This window comes from Bos grunniens, chromosome 19 (genome assembly GCF_055505025.1).
Source record: "Bos grunniens cultivar Pamir isolate PY7600 chromosome 19, Bosgru_T2T1.0, whole genome shotgun sequence".
NCBI lineage: Eukaryota > Metazoa > Chordata > Mammalia > Artiodactyla > Bovidae > Bos > Bos grunniens.
Genome location: NC_141183.1, coordinates 51,811,691 through 51,825,553, shown reverse-complemented (window position 1 = coordinate 51,825,553; position 13,863 = coordinate 51,811,691). Strand labels below are relative to the sequence as shown.

Genomic DNA, 13,863 nt, shown 5'->3' with positions numbered 1-13,863 from the left:
TAGGATGGTGATGTGCCAAGCCTGAACTACAGGCTAAGACAGCCAGGACAAAGAGGGCTCTCATGACCTTTCAGTGTGGTCAGCACTGTGGCAGAAGTGCCCTCTGTGGAAGGGGGCCAGCCCAGCGAAGGAGGCCAAGAGGGCCTCAAAGATCTTCAGACCACAGTCCACCAAGAAGGCTTCATTTGGAATGCAGGTGTGCGAGGGAACATTTTTTAATGGCTCTAAGGGAAAGACTTTTAAATTAAATTATCATATTTTTTTTCCACTTAACACCAAGGTAAATTTCCCTAAGAGATGGGAGTTTCCACTGGGAGGAGAGATAAATGTGGACAGACCCCTCTGGGGATAGTGAGTCTGCGTAAGGTTTCTGGACAATCAGAAAGAAAAGTATATTCATGTAGCACAAACTTGGTGGCTCAAACAAAAGACATGGATTCTCTCATGGTTCTACAGATCGGAGTTTGGAATCATGGTTGTGTGGGACCACACTCCCTCTGGAGGTTCTAAGGGAGATCCTTCCGGCTTCCTCCCTCTCCTTCTCTCCCACTCCTCCTTCCTTTAGGACCCTCCCTAAATCCAGGATGATGTCACCTTGAAATCCTGAATTGATTGCATCTGCAGAGACCCTATCCAAGGAAGATCACCTTCACAGGTACTGGGGGATAAGATTTGGTCATCTCTTTCTCAGGGCACAATTTAACCCACTGCAAATGGTGAACTACCAGGAATTTAAATAACTCTGGCCCAGAAGCTAAATAAAATAATAGTAATAAAATGAAAGTGAAAGTCACTCAGTTGTGTCCAACCCTTTGTGACCCCATGGACTGTATGGTCCATGGGATTCTCCAGGCCAGAATACTGGAGTGGGTAGCCTTTCCCTCTTCCAGGGGATCTTCCCAACCCAGGGATTGAACCCAGATCTCCCGCATTGCAGGTGGATTCTTTACCAGCTGAGCCACAAGGGAAGCCCATTAAAGTCAATATTATTAAGAGTTTCCTACACGCTAAGATCTGTCCTGAACACTAGACACAAATTCTCCCATTTAATGCCCCTGGCTGTTCTATGGCATGTGAGCAGCCCGATGAAGGAGGAAACCGCAGGTGGTACCAGGCACTTCATTAGCATGCTCACAGCTGCACAGCAGACAGACAGTCTGTCCAGCCCGAGAGTCACTGCAGCACTTTACAGGTGATGCAGCAGGTGTCCCCCTAAAGTTCTTGGAGGTCTTAGACATCTTTCTCCTTTCAGGCTTTCAACCTTTCAGTTGAGGTGGAGGAGATCCTTCCCCTTGGGAAGGGGACAGAGGTGGTGAGTGAATCTCCTGCCAGCTGGCTTTGCCCACGAGTGCTTTTAACCCTTGAGCCTGGGAGCCACCACTGAGTCAGAAGGGCCGGGAAGAGACCCACACAAAATCTGGGAAGAGAAGTTAAGGCAACATGACGGTTTTGAAACACGCAACTCAAGAGTGGGGCAGGAGACCCAGAGAGGTTAAGCATAAGGGTGCTCAGGGGGAGGCTGGTCAGCAGCTGAGCGCTGCCTTGGGCATCTCTTCCAACTGGGGAAGAGGTTTGCCCTGCCTGGGGGTCTGGGTGGGCCAGACAGCCACTTTCTTGGCCTGGCATTTAGGAACAGGCTATGAAAAGCAAAATCCTGGCAGTACCGCCAATGACAAGCTAAGAGGCCAAGGGGGCAGAGGGGTCCTCTCCCAGTTTAGCCAGACCTCCTTTCTTTATTCTCTTCTCCCCATTCTTCCTTAGATAATCAATCTACTTTCTTCAGGTCATCAACCTACCCATTGCCCAAACCAACCCAGGAAAAGTTGAGGCCAGTAACTGACCATCTCCAGCTCCAGCGTGGGATCGAGCAGTTTAGAAAAGCACTCAGCACAGATTCATTACCAAGGCATATTAATATAAATGTCACTATCACTTAGGTGCTAGGCAGCTAGGTGTTATTGATTTATATGCCTGTGTCAGGTCTGAGATGCCACAGGTAATATCTTTGTTGCATCGAGCAGGATCTTTCCTTGTGGCACACAGGCTCTCTAGTTGTGGCACATGGGCTCAGTGACTGCAGAGCACAGGCTTAGTTGCTCCACAGCGTGTGGGATCTTAGTTCCCTGACCAGGGATCGAACCTGCATCCCCTGCATTGCAAGGCAGATTCTTAACCACTGGACCACCAGGGAAATTCCAGCAAGGTGTTCTTATACATTACCTTTTTAACCCACAGTTACCCTCTTAGGTAAGATTATTATCTCTATTTCAAAGAAATCGAGGTTCAAACAGGTTAAGGTCAACCTGACTCTAGAACATTTGCCCTTATCCCCCCATACATCAGTGGTTCTCAAAATGTGGTCCCTGGACCAGTGGCCTTGGCATCACCTGCGAATTTACCAGACATGAGAATGCTGGGGCTCTATCCAGAATCTGATGTTCTTTGGGAAGAGCCCAGCTGTCACCCTCTAGGTGATTCTGATACAAGTTTGGAAACAACTTCCCTGCAGTATCCTACCCCCTTCAAAGATTCAGGCAGGCCGAAGTTCTTTTGTAATAGGACGTCCAGACTGACAGATGAAGGAAATAGCCTCTCTCTGGAGTTTAGTAAAGACTTTCTTCTAGTTCTCATGAAATCTTTGAGGACAAGTGAGAAGACCAGTGAGAAAGGAGGCTGGTACAAAATGACAGTATGTCTTCAACCCAGAGGCACAAGTAGGACCGACAGCAGTTGGACAGTCACCCCCAATGAATGCTGACTAACAGGTCAGTACAAATCTGGCAGGAAGTCTCCACCAAGGAGCCACAGGAGTCCACCCAGTTTGACTTTTTACTCAATGATATGGAAAATGACATAGCATCAGCTTGGTAGGTGTCACAAACTGGAGGAGATGGCAAATACATCCGATAACAGAATGAGGACCAAACATGATTTTGACCAGTCAGAAGGAGACCTAGATATGAAATCCAGCACACGGTTGCCATGTATGGTTGTGAGGGCTGTTGACTACCCAAGTGAATCCTTTGAGCTGAGAAACTAAATGGGGGCTGAAATTCAGCCAGCACTTCACTTAATTCCACTCAAAAGGAGAGGAACCTTTTAAAAATTCAAATCAAAGGTATTTTATGAATTTGAAACATGCTGGCTCAACTTTTTCTACTGAAGTAAAAAAATATACATAAATTTGTCATTAAAAAAAAATCACAACAGCTAGAAGTGTCTATTAAACTCTTTTTAATGTAGCACCATTCACAGTGGGGCAAGATTCTTGATCTCAGGCAGGGCAGAGTTTTGCGTGTGGGTTTCATGGAATATGTAGAAACTACCTGGATGATAAGCAGTGGCTGCTGAGTCAAGGATCAGAAAACTAGGGGCAGGTGAGATCTTGTTCTTGCATTAGCTCCCTCCCAGGGCACCAGCTGTCACTTGAAGCAAGCATCCTTGGGAGAGTTGGCTATGAGTTGGCAGACATCCGACATCTCATCCACATACAGTCAGCAGATGAAGAGCTAGCTGGTCCTTCTCCTTTATGGATTTCCCCTTGTCGGAAACCTAGGGCATGTATTCGTGGGGAGGCCGCAGAGCGTCTGTGAGCTGGGCTTCGGTGTATAACAGCTGCCTGCCACCATCTCCCGTTGCACATGCCATCATGGAGTCCGGGGACACCTTGGGAGCTTAGATCTGCAGGCGGCATGGCTTCAGATTTTTCTCCATGTCATCCATTTCCTCCATGCAGACAATGATCAGGAAGACCGAGTTCTCCAGCTGGTCCAACCAGCAGGCCTCCACCTTGCTAAGCTGCACTCCTGCTCACCATGGTGACACGTGAACTCCCACACGCCGCTGACGTTTTGTTCCTGAGCATTTCTGTAGGCCACCAAAATGACACTGAGGATTTTCTGGACCATCAGTTGCTATGGGAAGAGCTCTCGGTTGCTATGGGAAGGTACCAGCAGCCGGAGCACAGCTCACACTGTAGAGCTCACACTGATGGGCAGGGTTGGGGCGGGGGTCAGACTCTGGAGGCGCCTGCAGCTACAGCTCACTGGCCTTGCCGGGGGCTGCCCCCTCAGGGAGTTTTCCCAGTGGGAAAATATATTTTCCATTCTGTTTGCTGTTCTTTCACTCTCTTGATAATGTTTTTTGAGGTGCAGAGATACTTAATTTTGTGAAGCTTATCTATTTTTTTTTCTGTCACTTGTGCTTTCAGTATCACGTTTAAGAAACCATTGCTAAGCCTAAAGTCATGAAGATTTTCCTGTATAATTTCTTCTATGATAGTTTTAGCTTTTAAACGTAGGTCTTTTATCCATTTTTGAGTTCATATATGATATAAAGTAAGAGTCTAAGTCCATTCTTTTGCATGTGAATATCCACTCTTCCTAGCACCATTTTTTCAAAAAGACTGTCTTTTTCCCACTGAATGGCTTTAGCTCCTTCGTGGAAAATCAATTGACCATAAATTTGAGGCTCTATTTCGTGGCTCTCAATCTATTCCTTTGGTCTGTATGTCTATATGTCAATACCACACTGTTTTGATTACTGTAGGTTTGTATTATAATTTGAAATTGGGAAACCTGAAACTTTGCTCTTCTGTAAAAAATTTTTTTGGGGGGAGGGGACTATTTAGGGTTGCTTGACATTCTACATGAATTTTAGGATGGATTTCTCCATTTCTGAAAAAACTACTGTTGACTCATCACTTTTGATATTAAAAAAAAAAAAAATCAGTGTCACCTGTCCATAGTGGAGAGTGGAGAAGGGATCTGGCACAGAAGCAACTTGAGCCAATACTGCTCCGTGGCTGCCAAAGAATGAGTGACATTTCTGTTGTTGTTTAGTCGCTCAGTCGTGTCTGACTCTTTGTGATCCCGTGGACTGTAGCCCACCAGGTTCTGTCCATGGGGTTTTCCAGGCAAGGATACTGGAGTGAGTTGCCATTTCCTTCTCCAGGGGATCTATCCTGCTCAGAGATCGAAACTGTGTCTCCTCCATTGCAGGCAGATTCTTTACCACTGAGTGGGCAAGGAAGCCCCAAGTAACTTTGGACTCTGTTTAATCCAGTGCAAGAGGAGAGAGGGCCCTGAGGCCTGTGCTCCACCCACTCAGGCCTACATTTTTCTAGAGGACTCTTGAGACCACAGATACTGTCTCTAGGGACAGGATAATATATACAGTGAACAGTCCTTAACTGAGGAAACTTGGTAGATGACCAGGTAGAGTTAGAGGAAGGGGTTTGTGTGTGTGTGTGTGTGTGTGTGTGTGTGTGTGTGTGTGTGTGTTCAGTCACTCAGTCATGTGCGACTCTTTGTGACTGTATGGACTGTAGCCCACCAGGCTCCTCTGTCCATGGGATTTCCCAGGCAAGAATACTGGAGTGGGTTGCCATTTCCTCCTCCAGGGGATCTTCCTGACCCATGGATCAAACCTGCTTCTCTTACATCTCCTGCATAGACAGGCAGATTCTTTACCACTAGCGCCACCTGGGAAGGGTTTGTATGGTAACTTTCAAATATTTGGATGGCCCACCCTACCCAAACTTTCTCTCTCTTCTTCTGCCTATGAAACAAAAGCTTCCCTTACAGATGAATGAAGACGAAAAAACGATCTGGAGTTAGTCAAGGCTATCCTGTTTCTAACCATTGGTGAAGTTTTTAACTGTTAGATCAGTTCAAATCTGTAACAAGCTGCTACCTTGGGAGGTGGTGAGCTCTGCATCATGGACAGTGTCCAAACAGGGCCCAGGTGATGGGTGACTGATTCAGTATGGCAACAGGAGTCAATGACCCCAGAGACCCTTTCAGTCATGGAGCAGGGTTTATAAAAGATCCTGTCTGAGAGTGTGGCCCCCTTTTCCTCCCAGAGCCTTTTCTCTGTGACAGCTGTTGCAAGAAATGCTGGGAATGACGTGGCTGCCAATAGGAATCTACTTCAAATGATGTTTCAGTGTCACTTTAGAAGGAGGCAGAGTAACAAAAAGAAAAAAGAAGAAAAATAAATAAATAAAGGAGGCAGAGTGAAGAATTTCCCTGGTGACCCAGTGGCTAAGACTGTGCACTCCCACTGCAGGGGCCTGTGTTCCATCCCTGGTCAGGAAACTAAATCCCACATGTGGCGCCACTAAAGATCCCACAAGCTGCAACCAAGATCCTGTGTGCTGTACCTAAGACTTGATGCAGCTACATAAATAAACAAATATTTTTTAAAAGGGAAGGCAAAGTGATGTTCTGGGAAGGCCAAACAGATGTAGGTCCCAGCTGGGGCTCTAGTTATACAGTGCTGGCAAGTTACTTTATCTCTCCAAGACTCAGTTTCCTAATCTGTACAATGGGAGAATAATAGTGACTGTAACTGACCATATGTAAACTGTCTGCCCCCAGACAGTTCTGGGGCACCAACTCCCACAGCCTCATCCTCTTGCTTGCAGATCTGGCCAATTATGGTTGCCTTCCCCTTGTCCACTAAGTACATATGGAACCCTCAAAGGAGCCAGTCAGAGTCTCCACAAGTGATCTGCTCGACACACAGAGAACCAGGCCTCTCTCTTCCCCTGGGATGGAGTGATGTAAAAGCCATCTGGGCCTCGAGTGCTTTGGGCGTCTTTCCTGTTTTGTGGGGAGAATGTGCCTGAGAGTGGAGCCAATACAGGAGAGAGTCAGGTTAAGACCTGGAGCTAATGAGAGACATCCTGGACTAATCTGACTCCCTGGATCCAGCTATGCCTGAAGTCCACTCCTGTTTTTATCAATTATGTAAGTAATAAATTCCAGGTTTGGCTTGAGCTAATTTGAGTTGGGCTTCTGTCAGCAGGAATCCAAAGAGCTTTCTGCAGAGCAGTTGTGTGGATTCGGAGAAATATTGCCAAGTACCTGGCACTTAGGCAGGCATTTTGGGAGAGCCCAGCAAGCTTGGTTTTCTGCTGTAACCATAATGGATAACAGTGGCGGATGGGAATGGTGTGTTTGAGACAAGTGAGTATGTGATTCCCACGGTGCCAATCAGCATTTCCTTGGCTTGTTCTGAGGGGCACAGGGGACAATTTCCTCTCCCCTTGGGCCACAAAACTGGATTTCTATAACCACAGTTGCCCACAGCCAAGCTCCCTGTCCCACAAAGAAGCCCATATGCGGTGGGAGAAAATGACACCAACCCAACCCAAAGAAGAAATGACAGAGGAGGTCAAGAGTGTGAGAGCCGGGGACAGCCATGCACCCGGCCACCCGTGTTCTGAAAGGCAGGCCGCCCCCTCGCCTGTTCTTCCAGGTACCGCATGAGCCAACAAACTGCTCTTTTTCTTCAGCTTCAGCTGGATTTCCGTCCTTTGCCAGCGAAGGATTCCTGACTGACACGCCCAGAGGCCGGCTGAGGTGAGGCCGTAAAAGACCCAGTGGGTTGGCTCTGCGGCTGGGACAGTCCGTGCCTGGCTCCCGCGTGGGAAAGGCTGGCTTCCTTTCCCATCAAGCAGCTCTCACATCTGGTGTCCCCCTGGAGGGGGACAGATAAGGCCGATGGAGGGTACCGATGTCACAGTTGAATGCCCTCTCCAACTGCCACCTCTCAGATCCTCTGAGTAAACCATGGCCGTGCCTGTAAGCCATGTGCTATCTGGTAGGTGGGCCAGTTTCAATGACTGCACGGCCTCCTGCCTGGTTTGGAGGGTGGGCTGGGTTCCCCTGCACCCCTGGTGGGTGAGGGTGAGAGCTTGAGTAGTCTGGGCTGAGCCCCCATGGCAGGTTTGACAGGTGGAGAAAGGCGTGGGGCCTTGGCGATACTCAGGGCGCCCCCACCCCCCAGCCCCCACCATGTTCTGCCCTGGGTGCCCAGCACAGCGCCCTCCATCTCTTTATTTGGGTGTTACTCGACAAACACTGAGCAGATGCTGCGTGCCTGGCATTGTGCTAGGAACAACGTGACAACTGTGAGCAAAATGAAGCTTTCGTTCTAGTGAGGGGAGACAGTCAATAAAATAAGTTTAAAAATTCATAGCGTGTATGATGTTAAAAATGACAACAAACAGAGGAAGGGAGGGAGACAATGGGGAGGATGAAGGTGGGTGACTATTTTCACAAAGGTCGACCAAGGACAGTCTCAAGAGAGACATTGGGAAGAGAGGAAGAATGTGCCTGGCATGTTCAAGAAATGGCAAAGAATTGCTGATGGGAATGGAAAATGGTGCAGCCATGTTGGAAAACATTTTAGCAGTTCCTCCAAAAGTTAAACAAAGTTATCCGTTGAGCCAGTTAGGTCCACTCCTCGCCATAGACCCAAGAGAAATGAGAACATGTGTCTACCCAAAGACGTGTATGTGATGTCCACAGCAGTATTATTCATAATAGCCAACAAGTGGAAGCAACCCAAATGTCTATCAATGGACGAATGGATAAAGAAAATGTGGTATATCCATGCAATGGAATATTATTCAGACTTAAAAAGGAATAAACATGCTGATCTCTGCAAAGGACAACATGGATAAGCCTTGAAAATATTATAAGTAAAAGAAACTAAGTCACCGAAAAACAAATGTTGTATGGTTACGTTTATATAAAATGTCCCGACTAAGCAAATGCATAGGGACATAAAGGAGCTCAGTGGGTGCCAAGGGCCAGGGTCAGGGGTGATGACTGCTAATGGGTCAGGATTTCTTCTGGGGTTGATAAAAATGTTCTGGAGTTGGACAGTGGTGATGATGGCACAACCTTGTGAATGTACTAAAACCACGGAACCATATACTTTAAAAGGATAAATTTTATAGCATGCAAATTTTAATCTCAATTTTTTTTAAAGACATTAAGAAATAAGGAGACCAGTGTCTCTGAGAGAGGGAGAATGATGTCTGGAACACAGCAGTGAAGAAGTTGCTCAGGGGCTCAGGGGGCTGGCTCAGTGGTAAAGAATCTGCCTGCCAATGCAGGAAACACAGGTTCGATCCCCGGTCCAGGAAGATCCCGCATTCCAAGGAGCAGCTGAGCCCTTGGGCCACAACTACTGAGTCTGTGCTCTAGAGCCCGGGAGCCACGACTGAGCCCACGCGCCCTAGAGCCCGTGCTCCGCAACAAGAAAAGCCATTGCAATGAGAAGTTCACGCCCCACAACCAGAGAGGAGCTCCTATTCAGTGCAGCCAGAGAAAAGCCCCCACAGCAATGGTGATCTAGCACAGTCAAAAATAAATAAAATTATTAAAAAAAAAATCACTCAGTGTGTATTTGTTGAAGCGACATAAAAGTGAGACTAATTAACCCCGTTGTGGCCTCCATGTTTTCCTTGTGGGGAAGAGACCTCTGGATCCCCAAATGGTGAGAACCAGGGACACAGCGCTCTGTGGGCCTGGTTAGTTCAGATTTCTCCACAGCTGAGGATTCTCACTCAGTCCCTCCCACTCCGGGGGACAGACAGAGGAGCTCTGGAGAAGGGCCACCTGATCCCAGGAAAAGACCCCTGATGTGAAAGGAACCCTCCCAAGCTCCACGACCTGCTTCACTGGACTAGTCCTTCACTTCTTCCCCCTTGTGGAACCTGCGCTGGGTCTCTGAACCTGTTTTCCTGCCCATCATTGGGCGAAAAGGGAAATGAGCCCTCAGCCCTGGCCCGGGGCTTGATGGAGTGAGAGGAGACCATGCCTTTGTGTGAGGTGGGCAGGAACTTCTGAGCCTCTGAACCGATGCCCTGGGCCCAGGTCAGGGTCTGCTCCCCGGGTGCTGATGGGAGCTGCCAGCAGGGGACCCCTGGGAAAAATAAGTTTCTACCAGTGATCTGGGAAAATGGGGAGGACTTGGAAAACAAGGCACTTGTCCAGAAAGATGGGGAGGGGGTGCAGTCTGGACAACCCTGGGTGTTTGGAGGAAAAAGTGCAAGGACACGAGGCCTCAGAGACTCAGACACAACTGAAGCAACTTAGCAAGCCCCGAGGTCACTGTGCACGCCGTCAGGGTGGCCCCGTTTCCCTCGCCCTTTGCAGGATACGCAGACGAATCTATGTCAGAGACCCCCGACACTTGAGGCTCAAGAGGTCAAAGCCACAGAACTAGAGGTGTGGCTGGGAATTCAGCTCAGGTCTCTGTGGCTGCACAAGGTCCTTGCTTGTATTCACTTTCCTCAGTGTCATCGCCTGGCAGCAGGACTAGCCAGAAATCAGGACGGAGGCACAGAGGGCAGGCCTGGACCCCTCACCCTGGGGGTCGGCTGGAAACCCCTGTCCTGAAACCAACCTGGAGCTGAAGGGACGAGGTTCCGGTCCCAGGCTCCAAGCCGGGATGACTCTAGGTCCCCATCTAGTGGTGAGAGGTGGGTACTGCCTCACCGACCACGCAGCTCAGTGAGACAGGTCCAGGTAGGTCAGCAGCAACCCACTCTCCAGCAACAAACAACCCCTGTCTGGGCCTGGGGTGAGAGAGGCCCAGGAGAGAGGGCCTCTTAGGAGGCAGAGGAGGCCCTACTAGGTGGCATCAGTGGGCTTCACTGCCCTCCGGATTTCTCTGTAGCAGCCTGGTCAAATGTCGGGGCTCTGTGCTCAGCCGCAGACCCTCCAACACACAGCCCCCTCCCCCCACCCCCTAGCCTGACATCCAAGTCTAGGACAGGTAACCCTGGCTCAGGGACTTGGTGGTCTATCATCCCAGACGGCAGGGTCTCAGTGGCCAGAGCTGGTCTCCAGGGTAGAAGGGGTCACCCAGTTCTGGTGGTCTCAGCCCTGGCTGCTGCCCAGGCCGGGGGAGAATTTGCCCTGCCCCCAGATGGCCCCCAGGTCCCATCCTTAAGCTCCTCCAAAGGGGTAAGTCCTCCCCAGGAGGGGCAGGAAACCAGCGTTCACTGCGCCAAGCACTGCTCTAAACAGCCCCTCACTTCAGCCTCAAACAACCCTGGGGCCTAAATACTATCATCTCCAGTTTGAAGAATCGATGGGGAGGAGTAAGCTAATTTGCTCACATCACAGGTTCATTGAATCAGTTCAGTTCAGTCACTCAGTCGTGTCCGGCTCTCTGCAACCCCGTGGACCGCAGCATGCCAGGCCTCCCTGTCCATCACCAACTCACGGAGCTTGCTCAAACTCACGTCCAACTGTAAAATGATGTGAGCGACACCCATTCAGAAGGGAGAAGGCCGAGGGGAAGGTTCTTGGAGAAGGAAGTGATTCCAGGCAGAGGGCAGGGCATAAGTGTGAGAAGTCTCTGAGGCAAGGTCAGAAGGGTAACCCCAGACCTGGGTAGGTGGACAGTGGGGTGGAGGTGTGCGGGGTGGGGCTGGGGAGAGGTGGGCTGGGGCAGGGGGGGCGGGTAGGCAGGACTAATATAAGCCCCTCTCCCAGGCTTGACCCCAAGAGCACAGGAAGACTTTGGAGGGCATCAAGTGACCTTATCTGGTCTGTATTTCAAGAAGGTCCTGCAGGCAGGAAAGATCAGTGGGCAGACATGCGGGGAGGCTCCCACTGGTCCTGGGCGGAGGGGCTTGCCCTGGAGTTGGGGGATGGTGGACGTTTTTGGCTCAAGGCAGGGGTTCAGAGGCAGCAAAGACCCAGAGGCCAGAGAGCCCCAGAGCCGCTGGGGAAGAGAGTCACCCAGCGTGGCTGGAGAGCAGGGTACGAGGGCTGGGAGGGCCATACATAGTCCATTCAGGCTACTGTAACAAAACTCCAGACTGGGTTCCTTGTAAACAACAGATATTTCTTTCTCCCAGTCCCGGAGGCTGGAAGTCTGAAATCCAGGTGCCAGCATGCTCCGATGAGGACCTTCTTCTGGGTCGCAGATGCGGAGAAGAGAGTCTCTTTCCTTTCTTTTTAAACTTTATTGAGATATAATTTACAGGGTATCTTTTATGACAGCACCTATCCCACTCAAGAGAATCTGATCCTTAAAACCTAAGCAGCTCCCAGAGTTTCCACCTCCTAATATCATCACTTTGGGAGTTAAGTTTCAACATGGGTTTTAAGGGGACACAAACGTTCAGACCATACAGCAGCCTGGAGGCTTCTCCTGAAGAGGCAAGTCCTTAGGCAAGATACCTGCCCTCCCCCAGGCCTCAGTTCCTCAGAAGAGAGAGGAGGCCCCACTGGGCCTCAGGGGCTGTCTGTAGTCGACTCCAAGTGAACATCCAGGGCCGGGCACACACAGCCTGAAAGGATCAGGTATGGGCTTCTGGAGGGGGCATTTCATTCATTCACTTATTCGGTCACACATTCAGCAAATGTTTCTTGCACTGCTTCCACATGTTAAGCAGTTTTAGGTCTGGAGACCCAGAAATAAGCAAAGCAGGCACCAGCACTGCCTTGGAGGAGCCAATGACCTCATAGGAAGTGTGTTAGCGACTCAATCATGTCCGACTCTTTGCGGCCCCACCGACCGCAGCTCACCAGGCTCCTCTGTTGAAAATTCTCCAGGCAAGAATACTGGAGTAGGTTGCCATTTCCTTCTCCAGGGGACCTTCCAGACCCAGGGATGGTACCTGGGTCTCCTGCATTCTTTACCATCTGAGCCACCAGGGAAGCTCCTAGGAAACAGAGACCCTAAACAAATGTGTCCCTTCCCAGAGGAAATGTGGCAAGGCCAAAAGGTGGAGTGGGAAAGGGCTTGGAACCAGCAAAGTGGGGCAGGGGGAGAACCTCAGAACTTCAGAGAGGCTGGAGCTGCCTTCTCCATGGAAAATCACCCCCACCAAGGGGTGTAGGCTTGTCTGCATGTGTTTGCATGCACAAATGTCTGTGTGAGGTAGGGACAGGTATATGTCTATAGGTGTGTCTGTGTGTGTCTGTGGGCATTTGTGTGTCTAAGTGTGTTTCTCTGTATGTCTCTGTGCATCTCTGTGTGTGTGCAGGTCTATATGGGTTTGTGTGTGGTTGTTAAATGCATGCCTGTGTACATAGGACTGTCCATATATGTACACATTTGTGTGTCCGTGGGGGGGCGGTTAGCATGTTACATCTGGGTCTCCACGTATGTGCATGCATGTGTGTGTTGGTGTGTGAGTGGCAGGGTGACCAACTGGGTGACTTGCTATGATCTAAAGAGTTTCTCAGAACTTGATCTAGCAGTACGAAAGCAGAACTCTAGGAGACACAGTCACGTCAGAGTTGTGGGAAGCCAAAGCTGGGAGGGTGGACAGCCCCTCCGAGGAGGAAATAAGACCCAAAGTGAGTATAACAGAGTGCGCATGCTCAGTTGTGTCCAACTATATGTGGCCCCACGGACTGCAGCCTACCCATTTCCTCTGTCCATAGAAATTCTCTCCAGGCAAGAATACTGGAGTGGGTTGCCATTTCATTCTCCAGGGGATCTTCCTGACGCAGGGATCAAACCCACGTCTCCTGCATCTCCTGCAGTGGCTGGTGGATGCTTTATCACTGCGCCAAAGTGGGGCAAGGCTAAATTAGAAGGGGGGTGGCCTGGACCGAGTGCCCAGTGGGATGGGCAGGAACTCTTGGGGCTCCAGGAAGGAGCCCAGGCTTGGGGTCGGCCAGACCATGCCATGACCCGAGACTTGCTTCTTAGCAGCTCTATAACCTTGGGCAGGTCTAAGCTTTGGTTTTCTCCTCTGTAAAATGCGGATGAGCATATCCACTGCCCAGCTGACAATGAAATAAGAAAAGGCATGCCCAGCATGGGCACACGGTGGGTTTTCCACAGCTCCTCCCCTCAGGCTGAGGAGAAGGTGTGGTGGGGCCAGAGGATACCTTGTTCTCTAGGGGACAGAAATCAACAATGAAGAGAGCAAATGTGCCTGAGCTTAGCACTCGCTGGGTGACGTCACCTCTGCTACGATTTTACCCAGAGGAAGTCACTGACCCTTGGGTGGCGGGGTGGGGGGGGGGGGTGCCTCTGCTGGGCTGACTTGAAGCAGGGTGGCCACCCTTCCCCTGATGTCCTGGTCTTGGG

General features: G+C 50.0%; 1 pseudogene across 1 annotated transcript; it reads right to left on the bottom strand.

The window, feature by feature from the left end:
* Positions 1–3,217: 3,217 nt before the first annotated feature.
* LOC147352648 (gamma-interferon-inducible lysosomal thiol reductase pseudogene) lies at positions 3,218–7,598 on the bottom strand (annotated as a pseudogene). Its single transcript, XR_015148423.1, has 2 exons — positions 7,473–7,598; positions 3,218–4,107 (listed from the first exon to the last, which is right to left on the bottom strand). The product of XR_015148423.1 is annotated as a gamma-interferon-inducible lysosomal thiol reductase pseudogene (transcript).
* Positions 7,599–13,863: the final 6,265 nt, after the last annotated feature.